Raw genomic sequence first — 22910 nt, 5'->3', positions numbered from 1 at the left:
ATTCCATTCTCACTGGATGGTCCACTGGGGTCTGTTTCCTTTTGTTTTGTTTTGGTATTGGGAATTGAACTCAAGGTTTCCACACTGGCTGATCCAGTGATTTTGGTCCTGGCTGCACAATAGAGTTATCTGGAGACATTTGTAAAAATACTTGTGTCTGAGACCAACCTTTATCAAAGCTCTGAGAATAGGGCCTGGGCAAAGAGACAGATAGATCCAGATACAGATATCAGATGTGGTCATGGATGCAAATATGACTGGAGATGGAGGTGGAGATACAGATGGAGGTGGAGACACAGATGGAGTTATAGAATGCCATGGAGATGGAGATATAGATGGAGATCTAGATGGAGGTAGAGATACACACAGAAATACATCTTTAACCTCCAAGGTGATTTTAATTGCAGCCAGAGTTGAAGGCCATCTGCTTAGGATAATTCATTGTCCTCCAATGAACTAGATTGAAATTCATTTAAAATACCAATGTCTTCCAGCCTAGAGTAGGCACCAAAGCCATGCACATGGGAGTGTGCTGGAGAAGGTTGCTTGTTCTCTGCTAGGTGTCCCCAGCACCTGGCCTGGGGCCTGTTGCATAGAAGGCTCTCAAAAATCTGTTTTGACCAAAAGAATAAAGCAAGCAGGAGTCAGAAAGACAGCAGAATCTGTGCCCACTCATAGCCAAAGCTGCCTCCCCTCATAGTCCTATCTTCAGCCTGAGTCTTAAAAATTTGGAAGATTTCTCAAGGTTTTCTAAAAGCCCACCCTCAGGACTTCATAGGTGCACCACAGTTCTATATCTTTTATTCTTCCTGCAAACATGTCCTAACATCTTTTACAAGAGAAGGTAGATAATAGAATTCTCACTAACCATAACTGTAAATGGATTTGTAATCTACCCGTGATTAAAATTATTTTCATCATGAAGTAGAATTCTCATTATTGTTGCAATTTTAATACTATCATTCCGAAGTGTCTTGGTGATTGATAATATAGACAGCAAAACCCTATATTATAGTAATTAAATTTAAAATGAATCAGCCGTCCTTATATGTCTCAGTATAGCACCCGATTATTTGAAAACAATTATCTTCACACGTTGCCTAACACCAGATGGCACTTGGACCTGCTCCCTGGGCTTGTTCTGGGTCACAGAGTTGCCACTGAGTCATGACACACAGCTACTGTGTCCAGGGGCCGCGATGAACAGTTTCTCCCAGGGAAGTGAGCTCTACCTGGGCAGGGATGCAGACCTGAATTATGAAACCTTTGCACAAAACCTTCAGGCCGAGAAGTGTTCGTGACTGAGTGAGACCAGCTCTCCAGGAAGCCCAGAAATTGTGGAACCCAGAGCAGCCATCTGACTTTGATTACGAGGTTTCTCCTTTCTGATCAGAGCCAGGACACCCTGTGCAGTGCTGTCTTTATTGAGCTAATTGTCTTTCAAAGGAAATGTCAATTAGTGAACCACAACTGCCTTTCCCACCATTGCCCCTTGTTTCCCTACCTGGATTTTGCAGGAAACACTCATCTGGGCAGCAGGAAAAGGTTCCCTCCTCTCTTCCTCTGAACCTCGTTCCTCCTTGCAACCCTTTTCAGCATCACGCCCTCTCACCACCCTCCCCAGACACATTTTTTGGGGAAAACAGTACAAAAACATTCGCCCATCACTGGCTCATTTGCAGATTTCACCAGGCTTGCGAAAAGCACACCTGTTGTGCTGTCTGGATTTCCTTTTCTGATCATAGGCTTCTGACAAAGCGGGGGGGGGGGGGGGGGGGGAGAAGATTTTTATCAAGCGCTCTTCACCGGACAATGAATTTTCTTCACCATTTGAATGTATCTGTGGAATGCCTGAGTGATTCATTACACCAGATTCTGAAGTATGACAATGGGCAGCAGAAATGACTGATGCTATCTTTTTCCTGATTTCATTTCCCTGATCCTCTTCATCCCTTGGCCTGTGTACCTCGATTAATTAGAAACCAGGGATTTTCACTCATCAGCTGATGGGTTTCATGCTCGACTCTGCCACAAATCTGCTGCCTGCACTATCTCTCTCGCAGCCGCTGGCTGCTTGAAAAACTTTCCCTTCTTCTTCATCTGCTTTTTTTTTTTTTTTCTCCCTTTTTTGAAGCACTGCTTTGTGACTGCAGGTTTAGGTCTTTTAGAGACTCAGACTTTTTTTTTTTTTTTTAAAAAGAGATTAAAATTAAAGTAAAGAAGATTCAAAATCTCTGATTAAGTTAATCCCCATCCAAGTGATACTTGTCCAAAAATGAACTTTTTGAAGAGATAATAATATAAATGCTCCATGCCTCTCTGCCTTAAGTTCCTTTCTTGAGCTATAATAAGTGAATTCATAGGCAAAGATGGAAAATATATGTAAGTATGATTTTTTTGTGTGTGAGCACAAAAGTACCTAAGGTTCATTTCTTGTGCATTTGGGGTACCTGTACTATGTGCTTAAACTCAATTGCATTCAAATTCCAGTTGAGTAAGGCATGTTACAATAGCTTTCTGAAAAAATCATTGAACCAGTATTGTTTCTGGAGGAAATATCTTATAATTGAAATATGCTCCCCTCTTAGGGTATACACCAAATTAAATCACATGACAATATAATGTCCATGCAAGCAAATCATAATTAAATACTATTAAAATGCAGGATATTTTTAGCAAAATTCTCCCTCTGAGATCTAGAATAACGTGTGATTCAAAGGTGGAAAATACGAATCATTTTCACTAGAGAAAAGTAGAAGTACCCCCTACCGAAAGATTATTTACTGGACCTTTTCTCCACAGCAGCTTACTGGGCATCAGTTTGGAAAGGAGACCCAGAACGAAGAGCAGAGTCCTGTCTCAGAAGACTGTGTCCTTCAGACCCGAGGGACAAGGCCATGAGGACAAGGGGTCTAAGTTTTCATAATGTTTTGAACAGTAATAGGGCAGCAGGGATTTTGGCGTTTTATGAATTCTGCAAGTCCTAAGAAGAAGAAACAGGCATGTGTGGAGTGTACCGACTCCTTGCCATCTGAGGGACTACTCCAAAGCCAGCCACCATTCACCTGTTACTGGTTGAGGGCGAGGCAAAGGGCATTGGGAAGAGCTGTGTATGGTGCCTAGAGGCAGAAGAGGGCATGCCTGACATGCTGCGGAGTCATCCTGGCACCCTGGTTTCCACAGGCAGAAATCCACTCACCAGGGCTGTTGGTCAGGGTGCACCACGGAGCTGAACTTTGTTACTGACGCAAAGCTAAATTTGCCTTCTTGTTGAGCCGTGAAGACTTACAGACTTGAAGGGAAGTGCGTTTCCCAGATTCAGATCAATTTCTCTTCCTGTTAAAGCCCTAGGGGTATTGAGGATGAGACAAAAGAGAAATGTCAGGGAAACACACCTTCTGTTATGTAGATGTGAAGGGAAATCGATCGCTTCTCTGAAATTCCTGAAACCTCTCGTCAAATCACACCTGGCTTTGAGTATGTTTGATGAATCATGTGAAGTAAAGAAGAATCATTTCAAGTAAACCACATTAGAAATTAGGAAATGGGGAAAGAAGTCTTCAATTTTAAATGATTTCTGCTTTATAAATTAATATTTTTGACATAGAGTCACCGTGACTTTTGCCCAACTTTTAAATTAGAGCAAATCAATATTATTGGTTATAGCTGGGCCTAATCCACACTGTACAAAGCACACTGTGGTCAGCAGGAAAGCGGAAGAGCAGGGGGAACAGTCGGAGAGCATTGTATTTAACAGCAACACAGCGTGCTGCTGATCCGGAGTGTCCGGCCCATCTGTACATTCCCCTAATTTGCCACATCTTTCCCCAGCATTACCAGCATTATGAGACCGCCACATGCTCTCCAAGGCCGGACGCAGGGACAACACTCAGGACTGGACAGAGTGAGCGAACCCAACCCTCGGCTCTGTGGGTGGGCCTGCCCCTGACTGACGCTGGGCTCTCCCGGTGTTCACATGACGCTCCACAGAGTTCCCACTCGGGACGCATGTCTGATCCATTTCCTGCTACCGCGTTGACTCCTTTCCTTGGAATAATGCTTCTCTCTGAATTTTTGGTCAAAATAATTTTCATAGACTAAAATTTGCTATTCTATTTTCCTACCCTGGGAATCTAGAAGGTTTTTTTTTTTTTGATATAGCAATTTAGAGATGAAGACAGTGAATCTTCTCAGAGTAACTTCAGGAACTGATTATTTCACCAATCTTTGTTGACTAACAAACAACTGTGAATTGAAACAACAGATTCCCTCAAGTGACAATTTCTGATACAAATAAGAAGAGTTTCATTTATTCCTTCTATGCCTCTTGAGGTAAATGAGTGGGGATAGAGTGGGCTTAGACCGGCTGTGGGGCAGTGGAACCCAGATGTCTGGCTTGAAATCTGCATCGCTTCCGAAGGCTGCCCAGTCCCCTCAGGAAGTAGGCACTGAGCGGGCGGTGGACACCCTCCGTAGGGCAGCTGTTGTAACGAGTCATCAATACATTAGCAAAAATCAGGTATAAGATGTAAGAGTGTACAATCTGTGTATCTAAAGTGGGACTGGCAGCAATTATTCAATATTCCTCCTATTTTTTCATTATTTTAGAAATCATTTTCATGATCTTTCATTATGTGTTTATGTACTGACAGTTTCCGTGTTAAATACATCAGAGTTGGGAAATCTAAGCTTCTGATAGATGTTGAAGGTTCTGTGATTTGGATTTGCTGAGCCATTCCTCCCTCATTGTCAAAGCAGGAGTATCATGAAAACCTCAGCTGGATTTTCTTTGCTTCTTTATCATCAGTGCTCAGCACATCTGATGCGTGGTATCATTTTTTATTGAAACAAAATAAATACTAGTGCATTCAAATCATGTGAGTCTTCACTCTACCTGTGAATCCATGCCCATTAATTTTGGGTCATTTACTGGGAATACATTTCTCTTGTCATCCTGCTTAGTATTCATTCTTTCTAAGTTCTCTTCCAGTAACAATTCATTCTGCAACCCTAGTTATTCATCATTCCGTCATAATTCATTCTCCCCAACATATGTACGTAAAGGTCCGCCCGGTGCCAGTCCAAGCTCTGCGTTTGAGGAGCTGTGGGTTGAAGGCTTGAGGAGCTCACGATCATTCGCCCAGTTTCATGCTTCACCGCCTTGTGTTGCTGTGACTGCTGTCGTTCGATATGTCATATGTTTCACCCTCGCCCTGAGCTTGGGACCCAGGGCCCTGTTGTCACCCAGCGTCCATGGAAACCCAGCTGGGCACAGGACAGAGGAAATGGCTCCTAAGCTTGTCTGTCGCCGATTGTTCTCTTCTGAGTCCTAGGGACACATTTAGAAGTTGACCACATTTCACAGGTAAATTCAAAATTGAATGCCAACTGTGACCTTCTGTTAATTATCATATTTTCTCCCAAATTTCTGGACTGTTTTCACTGTAACTTGGGGGATGGGACTCCTGCTAGCATCTGGATGTTCCACCTTTGGTAACCCTCATTAATCTTCGTGATTATGGTCACCACTTAGCAGGAGCAGCTAAAATTATACCACAGTGACGGAGATATTAATGGGAAACTGAGTATTTTACTTTGTCTCTTTTATTTGCAAAGCCTGAATAGTTTAAGCACAGGATTACTTTTAGGGTAACAGCAGTTTCTTAGAAAAGGATCAAAACATGCAGGGAGAAAATGTGCCAGTACTGTACCCATGGAGAGATTGTTATATTTCTGGGTTTTATAAATACTGATAGATTTCCATTTTGAGTTTTACTAGTACGTGTGTGCGGTACCTGACAGTTGCATCCCTACTGAGGAGGTGGTGCCTGAGTGAGACTTGTCTCCACTCTTTTTACTTCCCTGCCTCTGCCTCCATTCCTCACACTTCCTCCCTTTTGCAGAAGATCTTAGGAGATCTCAAGTTGGTTTCAAAGGAAGAAAAGCGTACTGAGTGAGATAAGAGCATTATGATAAAAAATTTTTGGTTATGCTTTATATTTTTTAGTATGATTTAGATAGCTGTAAAGGAGAGATCAACCCCTACCCCCCAGAATAGGATTTTGGGTCACTGTTGCATTTGATTACATATCTCTATAATTTCTGTGTTCTTGATTGAAGAAAAATACATTTTTCTATTTTATGTTATTAAAAAACAGGAGTATATACCGAAGCTTCATAGCAGAATTGAGGAAGGCAGCAACTCCAAAACTGAGCTGCCCACTTTCCTTATGCCTCCAACCCACATCCACCCCAGAGGCATTACAGTGTGTCAATCTTTCCATTTCAAACCTACAGATTTGTATGTATCAGTACCGTCTGCAGGACAGAGTACACACTCATGATACGCTGGTGATGGACATAACACATCCTGTCTCTTTGTGTCCTGCCTCTCCCTTTCCCACCCCTCCCTCCATCTGTTGGTCCTCTTCTTATCTGCAAGGGGGTTCTGTTGAATCCTTTTATTTCCCATCTTGGTCTAGAAGCCAAACATTAGGATTCAGCCTGGGAGGGGGGCACAGGTGTGGTGGGGACTGGGATGGAGGTGGACAGATAAGGCAAGACCTGTCTGTTGTGGCCGCCAGAGCCCAGGAGAGCTTTTGGAGGCATGGATACTGAGTCTGGAAGGACATGTGTGAGATTCGGGGGCATTAATTCAGGGATCCCCAAAAGCTACAGAAAAGAACATGAATTTGAGAAGGAAGGGTGTGGACTCACACTCTGACTCTAGCATTACTCTTTGTTGGTGTTTTGTAAGACTTCACTTGAAAAAATACAGAATTGTGTTGTAAGAAAGAGGAGGAGGGGAAGCTCCCCGCCTCCATCCCAGGCTCCTAGGGCAGAGAAGCTCAGCCGGTCCCAGCACCTGGAAGGAAGATCCCCCACTGCCATCCCAGGCTCCTAGGGCAGAGAAGATGAGCCGGCCCCAGCACCTGGAAGGAAGCTCCCCCACTGCCATCCCAAGCTCCTAGGGCAGAGAAGGTGAGCCACGTGGGTGCCAGAAGCAACCCCCCCTCCACTGTGGAAATGAGAAGACACATAAACAAGCCTCAAAAACAGACTTCCAGGTCACCTACAGCAACCCCAAAGGGAAACGAGATGGAACACTCTGATACTCAACCACCTGGACTCTTTGAACTGGCAACAAAAGAGGATATGGGAAAAATGAAATCAGAAATAATTACTCAGGTAACAGCAAAGATTTTGCTCATGGTGCAATACATGATTAATAAATCTAGAGGGGACACAGATAAAAAAAATAGAGGATCTGAGGAACATGATGGAATCCCAACATAGGAAACAAATGGAATCCATAAAACAGATGCAAACAGATTTCCAGGAGATTAAAAACTCCATCGAAAGTCTGTGCAGCAGAATGAACCAGTGTAAGGATAGAATTTCACATATAGAAGATAAGATAGCAATTAGTGAGGAGGAAAAGAAAAATTGCTTTAAAATTGTAAGGGAACATGAGAAATCAATCCAGCAGCTGCTTGATGATGCAAAGAATAACATAAGACTGATTGGAGTCAATGAAGAAAGAGGAGAGAGTGCAGATGACATAAAAAAATTGTTCACAGAAGTGATGGCAGAAAACTTCCTAAGCAGGGGAAAAGAAACTTAACATACAGATAAGTGAGGCATATAGGACTCCAGCTAGCCTTAATTAAAAAAAGTCTACACATAGGCATATAATAGTTAGGATTCCAGAAATCCAACAGAAGAACAAAATTCTACAAGCAGTGAGAGAAAAGAAACAAATCATATGCAAAGGAAAGCCCATCAGAATCACAGCAGACTTCTCAACACAAACCCTCAAGGCAAGAAGAGCTTGGAGTGATGTATTTCAAGCCCTAAAGGAAAACAGCCTCCAACCCAGATTGATGTACCCTGCAAAACTATCTTTCAAAACTGATGGAGAAATAAGATACTTTCATAATAAAGAGCACCTAAGGAACTTCATGAATATCAAACCGGCACTCCAAAAAATTTTAGACAATACCCTAGGAAAAGACAATGAGGATCACAACCCCAGGAAACCCAGTAGAATGAATCCATTGGGAGTGACAAATTAAAAGCAAAGGGGGAGAATCTAACAAAAAGAAAAAGTCATGACAAGGCTTTTAAAACTTTTAACTTCATCTCCCTAATGAGTGTATAATTCAATCTTATTATTGTACTGATTAGTATTTTTCTGATTCTAGAGTTGCACACCATTCCTTGTGCTATACTGGCTATTTATCGTCTTCTTATGTCTACATTTTAATTGGGTTGTCTATTAATGAGCTCTAAGAATTCTTTATATCTTCTGGTCATAGGTTATATGCATTGTAAATATGGTCTGTTTAAGGACTACTTTTCATTTTAATGATGTCATTTCAAGTTCTAAATTTTGATGGAATCTCATTTATCAATTTTTTTCTTTTATACATCATGTTTTTTGTATCCTAGGTAGTTCTTGCCTACCCTAAATTCATAAACATTTTCCCTTATAATTTCTTCTTAAAGTTTTATACTTTTAGGCTTTCTTATTTAGGTTTATAGATCCCTTCAAGTTATTTTCATGTATTGAAAAAAAGGGTTGAGGTTAATTTTTTATATATGGATACCAGGTGTTCTAGTGTCATTTGCTGAAAACACTATCTCTTCCTTGGCTCTTGAATTGAGTTTATATTTTATAAAATGCTAATGTTAAATAATCTTTCAAAACTCAGTAGACCGTATATGTGTGGTTCTATTTCTAGATTGTTTTATTCAAATGATCTATATGTCTTTCCTTACACGAACACTGCCTTGATTACTGTAGCTTTAGAAGAAGTCTTAAAATTAGGTACTAAACGTCTTCCAACACTGTTTTTGTTTTTGTTTTAAACTTTTCTAGGTCCTTTGCACTCCTACATAACTTTTAAATTTCAATATCCAATTCTTCATTTATAGCAAGTACACAGAGACCTGAACTTTTATATATACCTAGTGTTTTCTAATCCTGCTAAATTCAAATACAAGTTCTAGGAGCTCCTAGAGATTTCTTAGTATTTTCTCTGTAGATGATCATTTCATCTACATATAAAGATTTTGCTTCTGCCTTGCCAATCCTATCCTAGTTGTGTCATTTTATTGCCAGACTATTTTGGTTGGGCCTAGGTTTCAAAGTTTGACAGATAAAGAGTAAGCATATCTGCCCTTGTTCCCCACCTTAAGGAGAAACCATTGTATTTTCTCCATTTATATAAGGCACTCTCGCTGGAAGTATGGAGTACATGTTTTTAATCTGTTGAGAAGGTTCTGTTCTACTTCTAGGCTCCTGATAGCTTTTACCATGAACAGCTATAGAATTTAGTCCAATACTTTTTCTCCAACTAGTGGCAGGATCATATGGCTTTTTCCTTTCCTCTGTTAAAATGATGACTTTTGGGGGTGGATCTTCCAATGCTGAACCAACACTGCCATCCCTATAACAAAACCACTTTCTACATCCTGCCAGATCTGACTTCTAATAGTTTTGTTAAACAAATTTCTATCTATGTTCATTCTTTTTTCTTCTATTATCTTTATCCAGTTTTAGGATTAGCACAATGTTGATTTCCTAAAATGAGGGGAGAAGTGTTCCTTCTTTTTTCTGCTTTAATTGTTTGATATAATTTATCAGTTAAAATGTTTATGAGCCTGCTGTTGTCATATAGGTAGGTTTTCAAGCTAGGAATATACTTTCTTTAATAGGTGCTATTCAAATTTTATATTTCCTCCAGAGTTAGTTTCATTAATTTGTCTTCCAAGGTACTTCTTAGAAGTTATCAAATTTATTTCAAAAAAGATTTTTGTAATATGCTTTCTATATCCTTTTAAATTCTGTAAAATCTGTGGTAATGTCTCCTAGATCTTGATATTGTAATTTTAAAAATGTATAACTGATATTGTGTAACAGGAAGAAAAGGTCTAAAAGAGCAGGGTAATTGGGAGGGGTAGGGGAAGGGAAAAAAGGGAAAGTAAAAAATATGAGAAGAGGAAAAAATGGAAACAAAGTCTTTGCAAATAGGGAAGGGTGGAGGGGGTGAAGGGAGGGCAGGGGAAGGGGAAAAAAAATAAGAACCAAGATACTCATGTAAAGGTACAAGATCCCAATGATGAATGTAACTGTATTTTATACCTAAAATGTACCAATAAACTTAATGGGGGGAAAAAAAAGAAAGAGGAGGAGGAAGAAGAAAGAGAAGGAGAAAAAAAGAGGAGGAGGAGAGCAAGAAGTAGGAGGAGGAAGAAGAAGGGAGAGAAGGGAGTAGGGGTGGGAGGAAGCTGATGATAATCGCTAATTAACCAGGAAGTTATTTTCCTTGAGAACAGGATAGGATGCTTCCCAGGATGTCATCCATGCTGCCACAGTGCCGGGCACACGGTGGGAATCCAGTGCATGTTTATTCAAAAAATGGATGGAATGGAACAGTCCGAGGTCAGTGGGGAGAGGGGAGCTAGGACTGGGCATTCAGCCCTCAACAGAGACTGCAGGCTTTGGTGTGGGAGGCTTTGGGACAAGGCAGCAGGGCCCTGCCTAGAAGCCAAGGACTCCAGGTGCCAGGAGGGGAACCTGGGGCCAGGCCAGGGGCTGGGTAGGGACGGCCTGGAACCTGGGAGGCACCAGGGAGGGAGCCAGGCAGCAGTGACACCCAGGGAGCCTGGCCCGCACTTGGAACAAGACGGGGTGCAGAGTTCACAGGGGACACTGGGCCGGGGGCCTCTTTCAGGAGGGGACCCCAGGGTTCGAGCCTCTGATTCTGACCAAGGTGGGCTCTGGGAACCGGAGTGAGGAGTCGCTGGGAAATAACCTCAGGGCTGACCAGGGCCTGGGGCAGAGGCTGGACTCCAGCCAGGGTGCATTCCCTCTGCTCCCCAGGGGACCTTTGCTAAGGTTATTCAGCAGTTTCCTTTATTCTTCAGAAGGTTTAACTGGGAGAAAATGATGGCCAGATGAGGGAACAGGTGACCTTCAGAGGTCAGAGAAGGGACTGAGGGGGTCGTGAGAGCACCCAGACCGAAGGGCCGGAAGCCACCGGTGCCTGTCGGTGACTGCTCACCCTGATTGCAAGTGAACAAAGAAGTCGACTTTCTTGACACAAAACAAAATGTTCTTTACCACAGTGTCATGATATGCAAAGGGATCTCTTCCAAGGCACTAGTGCAGCACAACCAAAACAAGGTTAAGAGTATTATGCTTTTATTTAAGTCAGTTTATTATGAGACTGTACGTGCCTATGATCAAATATTTAAACAGCATAGAAGTAAAAGTGAACGTGGCTTTCCTCATTTGTCCAGCACCATTCCTAAGAATGTTAGAAAAGTATCTCAGATGTGGTTTTAGATTCTACACGTATACAAATATATATATATATATATATATATATATATACACTTTTCATCCACTGTGGAATCATGACATAGTAAATGTTTTGCAGTTTGCTTTTTATGAATAATATTCATTAAACCTCTTTCCATGGAAGCACTGTATCTATAGATCAAGCTTTTATTCCTCATTAGGTTGCACACCGTGACGTTTTCCTGTAGACACTATTGCAAAGAACATTCTTTCACTTGTTATCGGTGTCACCTATGTAGGTTGCCTGTAGCATAAATTTCTAAAAGCGAAGTTACCGGGACAAAATGAGGTGGATGCTTCATCATGACGCCTGGAATAATGAATAGCATTTTTTGTTTTTATATAATTTTATACTATAAAATGACAAAATATATTATTTTGTAATATGTATAAATACACTAATACTTTTTAAAGCATTCGCTTTATTTGTAAGACTAAACTGGCAGTACCGTAGTTAATTAACAAACATGGCACCCTTACTAAGAGGGTATTCACTGTGATAGATATTTTGAATCCTGTTTCACAATCTTAGAAGAGAGGGAAAATAGGCTCTATTAAAGCTACATCTTTTTCTCTTTAGAAAACAAATTATTTGCAGCTGAAAGCAGTACTCAGCTTTGAAGGTTAATGCCCTTTGTCCATCAAAGGAAAGCAATTGCTTTTATTCTGTTTCAAAAGTCTCTCTCTCCCCTCCCTCTCTCTCTCTCCCTCTCTCTGTGGTCAAATCCAGTGTTGCTGATGAATGGAGAAGGGGCAAAGATGGAGGTCTAGAAGCTCATAGAAGACTAAACTTTAGCCAGCCAGGGAGATGTTCAACTCTGATGCAAGAAACAGCCCTGCCACTGGTGACCATTGGTAAAGGTGTCCCCTTCCCTTAGCATGGGAAAGATGGTGCCTCCAATCTGAAAGTCAGGAGGTCTCTCAAGGACCAACACTATGTCCCAGACAGCACACAAGAGCAGTGATCTTAGCAGTGGGGACGAGAATCCCAGGTGGCAGCCATAAAAGAGTAGAAGCAGCGAAGGCTCCTCACAGCCTGGTCCTTGGACCCCAGGGCGCAGGGATACCAGGAACCGGAACTGGCCTGGGGTGGAGGCCCCTGCCCTGCGGGAGAGGCCCCTGCCCTGCGGGCCTAGGGCTGGCGCTGGCAGAGGGTCAGCTGGTTTCGTGTCACTGGTGAAAACTTTGCTTGTTGTCTTCCCTGTCGAGGCGGGAGGTTTGGGAAACAAACACTACTGTTGAATGCTATAGATTCACTGCTCCATGTACAGCAGCGTACAACCTTTGCCAACCATGGCTTTGAGAATTCACATATAAAAAATCTGGACTTTTGTCCTTGATGGGGTGTGGCACCAAACCCAGGGCCTTGCCCGTGCTGGGCAGGCTCCCTCTTGATCTGCTCCAGCCTCAGTGCCTGCTCTGAAGAGAACACAGTAACAGAACCTTCCTCGTCTGCGTCCACAGGCAGGTCGAGGTGTCTGGGCAGATAAACGAGCAGCACGTGTCCCTCAAGCCCATGGTCACTTATAAAGCACATATTGAGGCTTTGGAAATGAAAGAAGGGCAGATAGGGTGCCACAGATGTTCAGTATTATCCCAAATAAAATCCCTCATGAAGAGGGATTGATTGCCACCAGGGAAACCCTGACTGTGTTCGGGTGAATGATTAGTTGTAAAAGCTAAAACTATACCTCCATAATGGATCTGCTTCATTTTTCCCTTTCTCTGATGCCTTTGATTTTTCCAGCCTGGATGTTTACTGGGACATCCTGCCTCACGGGTTCCCTGATTGATTCCCGGGATTGGCTTTTCCTTGTCGGGCAGGTTTTAGAGCCTGGGACCTTGGCGAGACCCGGTGCTTTTGACTGCTTGGCCCCTGCTTGCCTTTGCCTTCTGCCCTGGGTTTCTGCAGGGGAGTGGATTCAGACAACCCTCCAATCAGCCAGCAACCCTTCAGACTTAATCATGACGATTGCAGGGTCTGGAGACACCACCTGGTAACTGATAACGGGAACACCCGCAAAGCTCCCGCGGAATCAGGCCTTGGCATGGGCCGCATTGTCATACCAGCGCCACACTGTGCAGCCACGTGCGGCTCTTCCTGAGCTTGCTTTTAGCAAAAATGTGTTTTTTACCTGCTCTATCCCAAACTTGCTTGATAATAAGTTCTCCAGCTTACCTAATGTTGTGAAGAAGCCTCAGGTTTAATCTAGAGTTCTCTTCTTGCCCCCAAAATCATCACTTGCATTTAGGCACGAGCCCTTCCTCCACGCACCCCAGTACCCCCAGTGTGAATGCTGTCTGCGCATTTTCCACTCGGAGTGGGGCCCATCATCATTTCCTGTGGATAGGCGCTGGTCTTGACTACTCCACACTCTGCAAAGCATGCACACTCTGTCCTTGTTCAATAGAAGTCCTCACTCCAACGGTATGCCACGTCTAAAGGGATAGAAAAAGCATTTAAATGCTTCCAGCAGCTCTTTTATTGTTATTGCCTTTTTGCTCAGAGCCCACAGAACACTTTTCTTGTATTAACAGATTTTTCTTTTTGTCTACATAATAATCCTTCCTTTGCTCCTGATTTTCCCCTTAAAATTAGCCATTTGTGGAACATTTCCAAAATCTCTGAAGTTCCCTAAGCCCTGACCCTTGGCCATTTCCCTTTGTGTACAGAGACGGGGCGGTGAAGGGAGCTTGAGAACCAGGAACGGTCATGTTCTGCACATTTGTGAGCTGAGTGTACCGGAAGGGGAAACAAAAGTGGAACCCTGCATGAGGTGAGTTTACCTTTGTCCCTCTAGTCCTTAGGTGTCCTTCACGGAAAGCCTCGCAGTGCAGAGCCTGTCTGGCAAGTGGCCTGACCTCAGAGGCAACCCTAAGGTGCCTCTAGACCCTGGCCCGTGCAAGTGTCCTCTGAGCTCGGCCCTCTGCACTCTGCTCTCCTGGCTGCCCAGGCTCCATGCTGGGCGCGGTCCACAGCCTCCCTCAGGCCTGAGCCATAGCACCTCAGTGCATTAAAGCTGTAAAGAAACAGGGCATTTTCTTTACTGCACTGGGCAGAAACATCAGCTTGTTGTCTCTAACTGTTGTCCTATTTATTTCACAGCCAGTCTCAGAAAATGGGCTGGCTCCTTGCTACTCCCATACAATGTAAGAACTTGTTTCCAAAGAGCAGAGAAAATTGACTAAGATCCATGGTTAGATGACAGATGGATTCTGTCGCATTGCCAGAGACATGAAACGCAGGTGACACCTGATATATGATAATAAAGAGCACCCGTCCGGAGTCAGCCCTTGGCCTTTATTTCTGTGATGTGGTCAGCACACAGGTGGCTTATCTGAGAATCCCAGGGGAGCGCTGAGCTCTGTCAAGGGCCGCACTGGGCGACCGGTGTCCCCTGGCTGCCTGATCTCCAGCGTGATGAGTTTGGGTTATGGCCATTCCCAACTCCAGTTGGTTAACTAGCAGTTATCGGAAGGTTGTCTGTGATGCTGTCTGTTTGCCTCCGTTGTTAGTCTTGAAGTATGAAGCTAACATGGTAGTTTCTTTATATAATTAATTGTCATATCAGTACCTGTAGGAGCAAATTTACGTCGTTTATCATAAATAAGAAACATGAGAAAGAACATCCACCTAACACTGGCCGAGATTTAGATTGCTCTTGGTGCTAAGATTATGAATTTCTGGCTCCATTTATTTCATAGGTAAAGCACATTTTCCGTACGATTTGTTGGCATATTAAAAGTATTCATGAGGAGGTGCTGCTCTTGCAGCTGTATATGGGAAGGGGGCAGTTGGCCTATTATTTATTCTACTCACTTCAGTTCCCTCTCTTTAAAAAAAAAATGCAACGAGTTTATTTAATTTGAGGCCTTGTAATAAAACAACCATTCCTGGAACTGAAAACACCGAGAGTTCAGGAGAATCAGCTTCACACACTGGATGGCATCTGCATTATCTGCAATCTGCTACAGCTCCCTCCTGTGCAAGAAGACAGTGCAACCAATGGGGATTACCGAGGCTCTAGGCCCAGGCCCTCTGGCCCTGAGACCCTTCCCTGCTTTGAATCTCAAGTCCTAGCTATGTGGATCATTGGATCATTGCCGATTCACCCGCCAGGAGAGAGAGCTGCAAAGTCTGTGTTAACCACTGGAGTTGGCACAGCCACGCAGAGAGGGACCGCTGTTTTCAAAGCCATGTTCCTTAGCAGTGTGTCCTACAGCCTGGGGACAGTGGGTGGCATTTAGGGGCCTGTGCTCACCCGCCTTGCTGAAGGCTGTTAATCCCCTGTCAGGCCAGCGAAGGAAAGGTGGTGTCACAGCCTATCTATTCTGTCATCATTCTGGATGTGTCAGCTTCTCTGTGACTGTGACAAAGCCCCTGAGGCGTTTCACTGATGAGCAGAATGGGTGTGTGGGGGCTCAGAGTTTTGGAGGTTCAAGTCCGCATCATGTAGCCCCATAGCTTTGGGGGCAGGAGGCAGCACATTGTAATTAGAGCATGTGGAGGAGTCAAAGCACTCACGTCCTGGCTGAGGAGCAAAAGAGAGAATAGGAAGGGACCAGGGTCCCGCAGACCCCTGGGAGAGCATTGTCCTCATACCTGAAGACATCCCACAATGCCCAGCTCCCAGGAGCTCCACCCCTCCTTGTAACACCCTTCAGGACAGCTTTTAACACAGGGGCCTTTGGGTACAGTCACCATCCTGACTGGAGAATTCTGTCCTGGCCTCCAGAGGTCCGTGTCATTCCGTGTGTTCATTCCATCCCTCGGGTCCTTGGAGTTTCTCAAGATCCAAGTCCAAAGTCTCCGCCAAAACTCAAGGCAAACTCAGCTGTGAGCCTGTGAGGAAGTGGAAGAGAAAGCTCTGAGCTTCTGAGACTGGTGATGGAAAAGGCTCAGGGTACACATGCCCATTCCAAAAGAGAGGCGTCGCGGAGCAGCAAGGGAACTCAGCAGGGCAGACATTATGCCCTAAATCTCCGCGTCCGGCATCCAGAGCACGCTGTGTAAGAGGTGAGATCTCAACCCTGGGAGGCTCACCTTGTGTCAGGGAGTCAGAAGAAGGAACGGAAGAGGTCCCTGTCTCTCTTCAAGGCACAGCTCCAACGGCCGCAGGACCTTCCTTTAGGCCCCACTCCCAAGCCTTTACCACGTGCCAGTGCCTCCTCGGGGGCACCCGACACTCAGCCTGCAGGCAAAGCACGGGAGTCTCCCAAGCCGCACCCCACTGTCCTCTCCCACACGGGCCTGTGTCCTCACCGCCTCGCTTCCATTTGTCTGTGCCGGGCACATGTGGCTGACAGCATGCGCTGCACAGGACTACCATCAGCTAAAGTATTGACGTAGCACAGATTATCTGTGTCCATTAAGTTTATTGTACATTTTAGGTATAAATACAGTTACATTGATCATTGGGATCCTGCACCTTTACATGAGTGTCTTGGTTCTTATTTTCCCCCCTTCCCATGCCCTCCTTTCACCCCTCCACCCTCCCTATTTACAAGGACTTTGTTTCCATGTTTCCATTTTCTCATACTTTTTCTTTTCCCTTCTTTCCTTTCCCCTACTCTTCCCACTTCCTCAATTCCTTTAGAGCTTTTCTTCCTATTTCACATTATCAATTATATCATTTGAACCTTATTGACACTTTCATTACTGAAGAGGATGGCCTCAATATGCATCCATTTAGCTCTAAATGTCTCTAGTTTCTTGTTCTTTATTATGGCTGAGTAGAACACCATTTTATAAAATCCCACATTTTCTTTATCCGTCTCCAGTTGATGGGCACTTGGGCTGTTTCCAAGTTTTAGCTATTACAAACTGTGTCGCTGTGAACATGGGTGCACATACATTGCTGTGGTATGATTCTTTTAATTCTTTGGGGAAGATCCCCAGCAGGGGAATAGCTGGGTCAAATGGGACCTCTAGTCCTAGTTCTTTGAGGTATCTCCATACTGATTTCCACAGTGCTTGCCCCAGTCTGCACTCCCACCAGCAATGGAGAAGGCTTCCTTTTTCCCCACAGCCTATGTAGCACAGATTATATTGTTGGTTTTATTCATTGTGCTAGTTATTATTTTATTTTATTTAAGATGCTGCTAAAGAAGTTGGTATAAGGTTTGGACCTTAAGCATCCTACAGCTCCTAAGTGTGACCCTTGTAAATGGCTCACTCCCTGGAAGTGCGTGGGGGTGTGCGTGCTTCTGTGTGTGGTGGTTTTGTTCAGTTTTAATGTGTGGGGTATGGACTAGACCACTCTGGCTTATAGCAGAGAAAACAAACAACTTCTGGACTGAATGAATTATCAGAAAATGTTCACTAATTAAATCCTTTTTGGCTCATATGACTGAGCATCTTACTTGGTCAAAGCAACTTTGTTACTTTAGTTTACTGGCACACATGTGTGGTAGATGATGTCCACATTCCTTGTGTGGAGTTGGGGTGTGTACACAACACATCTTAGTGCCTTTTCCCCTTCCCTCTCTCCCTCCTACACCCATCCCTGATCTCTTTCCTCTTTATACAAGTTAATTTTTAATAATTTTAATAATTTCATTCACATATATTTGCACCCAAAAATTTCAAATATGAATTTTCTATATCAAATTTAGCAACTTTCCAGCATTCCTTTACATTATATGATAGCATTTAATTCATATGATAATTTCAGTAGTGTTTATTTTATGCTCAGGTGGTAATACCACAGAGTTAGTATTTAATGCTAGAGATGGTTTTGGTCATTTTGCATTACCTTGGCCAATTGTGACATGTAATGACCAATTGTGACCTTTTTGCTGTTTAATTACATGTCTGTATAAATAACAATGAATTTGGAAAATTCAGTAATGAGAAAATTTCAATAGACTTTTTTGGTTTTTCCAGAGGAGGAAAAGCAGAAATATCTAGTATAAAAATGAGCTATGAGAATCATTCACTAGGGATACAAAAGAAATGGTTTATTTGTTACATATTTTAGTTCATAGAAACAATATGCTTCTGCATTTTATTTGTGCACTCTGTTTTTCATGGTTAATAAATCTGTAACAAGTTAAAGATATTGAATGTTATATAAAAATTGTTGGCTTACATAGTTATTTATTTATTATTGTATAAGAGAATATATTATATAATGATTATTATTCCCAATAATTAATTTGGGAATATATACTAATACTAAATCTCCAAATGATTTTTAATATATGCACATACTAAATAAGCTCATCATCCCCATACTAGAAATTAAGCTTTTTGCATATTGCAATGTCTCTTTATTTCAGAATCTAACTTGGGAAACAATGCATAAAGTATATCAAATGATACATAATTATACAAATCACACATTAACCATGCTATCTACTGCAAAGAAATCTGATTTCTGAAAATCCAGGTAAATACTATAATTAGTATTACAGTATACTAGAAATATAATTATAGTGGTGTATGGTTGAACAACGAGAGCACAAATTTTCAAATAGATAAACCAAGTTAAATTTTGAGGGTTTTTAAAGTAAAATTCCATATGTAAATAGTTCATTCTACCTAATAACATGGTGACTATCTCTCCAGATATGACAAGTTGGCTCTCATCAGAGTCCGGGCAATGAGTGTCCAGTGCCTGCTGAAATGGTGCCTGCAGAATGTTGGCTGAGCATGAGATCCGACTTCCTATTCTTGGAATGTTCGCAAGCAGACTCTGAGGAGCACATTATATCACTTCCTAATGATTTTTCTTATCAGTTTGGTAAGTCATGCAATAGTCCCTAAAATAAAAATCAATACACTCCGTGCCTGCCTAGATTCCAATGTAGCACAATCCCAGACGAGAGAGAACTGAGCTCAGGGGTGAGATGATGGTTTGGCTCCACGACACAGGCATCCCGGGCTCCGACTGCTGTCACATCTGTGGGTGAGAAGTTTCAGCATCGTGTGCTGGGGAATCGGGCCAAGCCGAGAACTCTTCAGAACCTCATGCCTGCTTAACTTAGTGACAAATGATGGTTTCTGGCTCATACCTAAATTATTCTAAGCATTTTAGTGTTTAAATTTCAGCTCAGTCTTTGAGATGAGTGATTGAAATGGATGTTAGAGTATTTCCCTAACGTGGATATTTAACTCTAAGCAAACAGAGCCCCAATTAAAAAATACATGAACTAAAAGGTAAAATATAGATAGAATACACTATTTTAGGAAACTCTTTGAGGAAAGCAAGGGTGCATACTTTCTGTTTGTTTGTTTTGAGAGACGGTCTCGCTTTGTGGTCCAGGCTGCCCTTGAACTCACTAGTCCATGCTGCCCTTGAACTGATGGTGATCCTCCTGCCTCAGCCTCCCCAGCGCTGGGATTACAGACATGCACCACCATGTCCAGTTCAAATGTGCATACTTTTTATTAGAAAAACTTATGTCTGACTTAAGATACTTTATTTTTAAATTCATATTTGGCGATACATTTCTGCTGGAACACTGAACTTGAAACATTGAAAATGAGCAATGAAATATTCCTAGAAAAAGATGAACATATATTACATGATCTTATTTTCCCTATTTGTTTCACATTTCTGCTTAAGAAAATGATGCAAAAGCCTCTCAATTTGCACATGAAAACTATGTGAATCCTCTGCCTCTTATTAACACAGCCGCATATCTCTCTGCCCCCAGATGGCTCCAGGAAGCCCACGTCCCCTGTAAATCCATCTGAGATTGATCAGAAGGAGATTAATGATTTCTACGGGACCCAATTCATCTCAACCTTGAAGTCAAAGTTCTACTCCCCTTGTTCTTCAACCCTCAACAAAAATTTACACTTGATTTCCTTCCAACTTGGAAATGATCAGAACACGGTGTGAATAATTTTACTGTCCCTCTGTGCATTTGTGTAACAGTCTTACTCCGTTGTATAAATCTTTTTTCTTTGTTTTTCTGTATCACTGCACTTGACTCAGAGTCTAAATCTTTGCAGGACAAGAATCCATAGACTGTACAGAATCAGCATCTTGCAATAAAACTTCATCCATTTATTCATAAGACACTGACCACTCAGTCTGTATCTGAAATTGATCGAGACATGCGGAATAAAAAAGTTAATTAGACACAGCCCCTACCCTTACTGTAGTTTCTTTAATGGTACTGGGGAAATGTGTGAACAGCTGTTTATTAATCCTGCTAGATAGTGCTGCAGTTACAAAGGCCCCCAAATTCAGTGTGACACTTTATTTCACACGTTAAATATTGACTGGTGGCTATGCATTGGCATAGCTTTGGACCGTACATTATTTTAATTTTAGTTTAGTAGTACATGTGTGTCATAACACATCTTATTTCCTTTTCCCAGCCTATTTCCCTTCCTTCCCGTCCCTCTCCACTCATCCCTTGATCCCCTCTTTTTTTGGGTACATGTTTGCGATACACAGTGTTTACATTCCATGTGCGGGGTTGGAACATGATGGAGACTAAAGAAGCACCTTCTGCTTAAATCATGCTATTTTGGTAACTAGGAAAGCAAATGAAGAGTTGGCTATTAAGCTTCTTTGCGATGTATGTAACCTCCCCTCAAATTCTAGTAACCAAAACCAGTCATGTGTGCAGACCTGCTATCAACATATCAAGAAAACATGCACCTCCCACTGAAGGGTTGTGTACCTTATGGGAAAACAGGAATGAGAATCCTTTTACAGGGTGAACAAGAAATTGGAAATAAAAGTATATTTTATCATAAATCAGGTACAAAATAATGTGAGCGAATATGGAGTTTGTTTTCTGGGTCACAGAAACAGGGTCACAACACACAGCGTCGGCAGTTGCTGGGGGCCAGGGTGGCTGTGGCCGGGCCTTGCAGATGTAGCAGGAGTTCTTCGGGGTCAGAAGGAAGTGCTCTACGCAGAAGGCAACGGGACAAGTTTGCAAAGGCTTAGAAGAAAGAAGGAATCATCTCGCAGGAAGTGCTGAGCTTTCCAGCAGAGCAGTTGTACACTACGCGTTTGCGGTGGCAGTGGTCTGAGGTTAAAGGCAATCTGTGGGACTTCCAGGTTGTGAGCTAAGAGTAACACCCCACAGAGGAGGCCCCTACATAAACAACCAGCCTCGAGCAAAGCAACTGATGAACGCCCGGCACCTCACCTGCCCCTGTGTAATTTGTGGCCAATTCACAGGCCAGGGGCTTTCTAGGATTCAAGCTGTATGACTCTGTAGCTGCTCCATTACTCAAATGATTTTCATACACACTAAAATAATTCAAGGTTTCATCTCAAGATTTGCATTTCCCAAGATCTCAAACTTGAAGCAAAACTTTTCTCGTTTCTCATATAAGGGATCTATAATAACCACACAAAAGCTTCACATGTCCTGATGTATAGTTGGAAATCCAAAAGACAAAAAGCCGATTTCAGAATAATTGTATTTTGAACTATATCAGACCATTATTAAACAAAACATATAAAAGTATTTATTTAGCAGAAATATTCTCGGATTGCTTACCTGAGATTTTTAGTGTTTTTGTTCTACACAGTAAATCATATACTTCAATTCTAAGCAGTGAATATTTTAAATTACCATCTATAAGTATGTTATAAATAAAAAATTGAATTAAGTAAATACATTCCATTGAAGTAACAAACAAGAGTCAAAGATCAGTGCTTAATAATCTCAAGGACTTTATAATCTCAAGCTCACCCAAAGACCACTTCAAGTCTAGGTAGCTCCCAAGGACAGCCGTGCTCATGCGTTGGCTGGACACCGCCAGTGCGTTTAACCTTCCAAGACCGCCTATCAACACGCATCCCACTGTCACCTTCGCAGGGTGAGGTGTAAACTGGAGGGTGGAGACTGAGCAATGAAGTGCTTCTCCCTAGATGTCCCTAGTGGTGTCATTTCTACAGCCATCACGTGCACCCACAGTTTACTGCTCAAAGAAGTTCCAGGGCTCCCATGGAGGAGGTGGGGACCTTCCACATTCCCAGTGAGTCCAAAGATAGGGAAGAGTCATTGCTGCTGAAGAACAGTACCAGTGCTTGGCACACAGGATAAAGCAACAGGAACTTAATACTCACTGGACCGCCCATCATAGGACAGAAATGTTAGAAACTTTCTTACCCAACTCAGTGGATGCCCACGAAGAACTTACTGGCCTAGTCTACTTTCTCCATTTTGCAAAAGCAAAGGCACAAATGACAACAGCAAAACCTTGAATCTGTCCTGCAAAAGAAGAATTGCTTACGAATTCTTATCCCAAACTTGTTTTCTTTATACACACTTGTGTTACATTTGAATGTTTCTACAGTTTATAAATAGTAAATAAGAATGATAATTTTTACATTTGTCATATGAGAAATCAAGTAGAGATTCTTACAGTTGGGATTTTCTTCTTTTCTTGAAAACAAGGTTTAAAAACATTTTCTGAAAGTAATTAAATATCACAGATTATCTGATTCTCATGCAATTGAAGAAATCTCCATATTTCATTCTAACTTTTTTGAATGTTCTGAATCTGGTCTTTCAGAAATTATAAACATCAGACTCACTGGCTACAAATTCATCCTTTTTT

At 42.4% G+C, this 22910-nt stretch overlaps 1 long non-coding RNA gene across 1 annotated transcript; it reads left to right on the top strand.

Moving 5' to 3' along the window:
- The first annotated feature begins 15710 nt into the window (after positions 1–15710).
- LOC110350312 (uncharacterized) lies at positions 15711–20395 on the top strand. Its single transcript, XR_002396783.2, has 3 exons — positions 15711–16385; positions 18939–19113; positions 20030–20395. It is a non-coding gene; the product is annotated as an uncharacterized LOC110350312 (long non-coding RNA).
- The last annotated feature ends 2515 nt before the right edge of the window (positions 20396–22910 follow it).

Source organism: Heterocephalus glaber, unplaced genomic scaffold (genome assembly GCF_053883595.1).
Source record: "Heterocephalus glaber isolate CG9 unplaced genomic scaffold, H.glaber_assembly_v1.0 deba00001556, whole genome shotgun sequence".
NCBI classification, from domain to species: domain Eukaryota; kingdom Metazoa; phylum Chordata; class Mammalia; order Rodentia; family Bathyergidae; genus Heterocephalus; species Heterocephalus glaber.
Note: the sequence above shows the minus strand (reverse complement) of the source record. Positions and strands in the feature narration are given on the sequence as shown.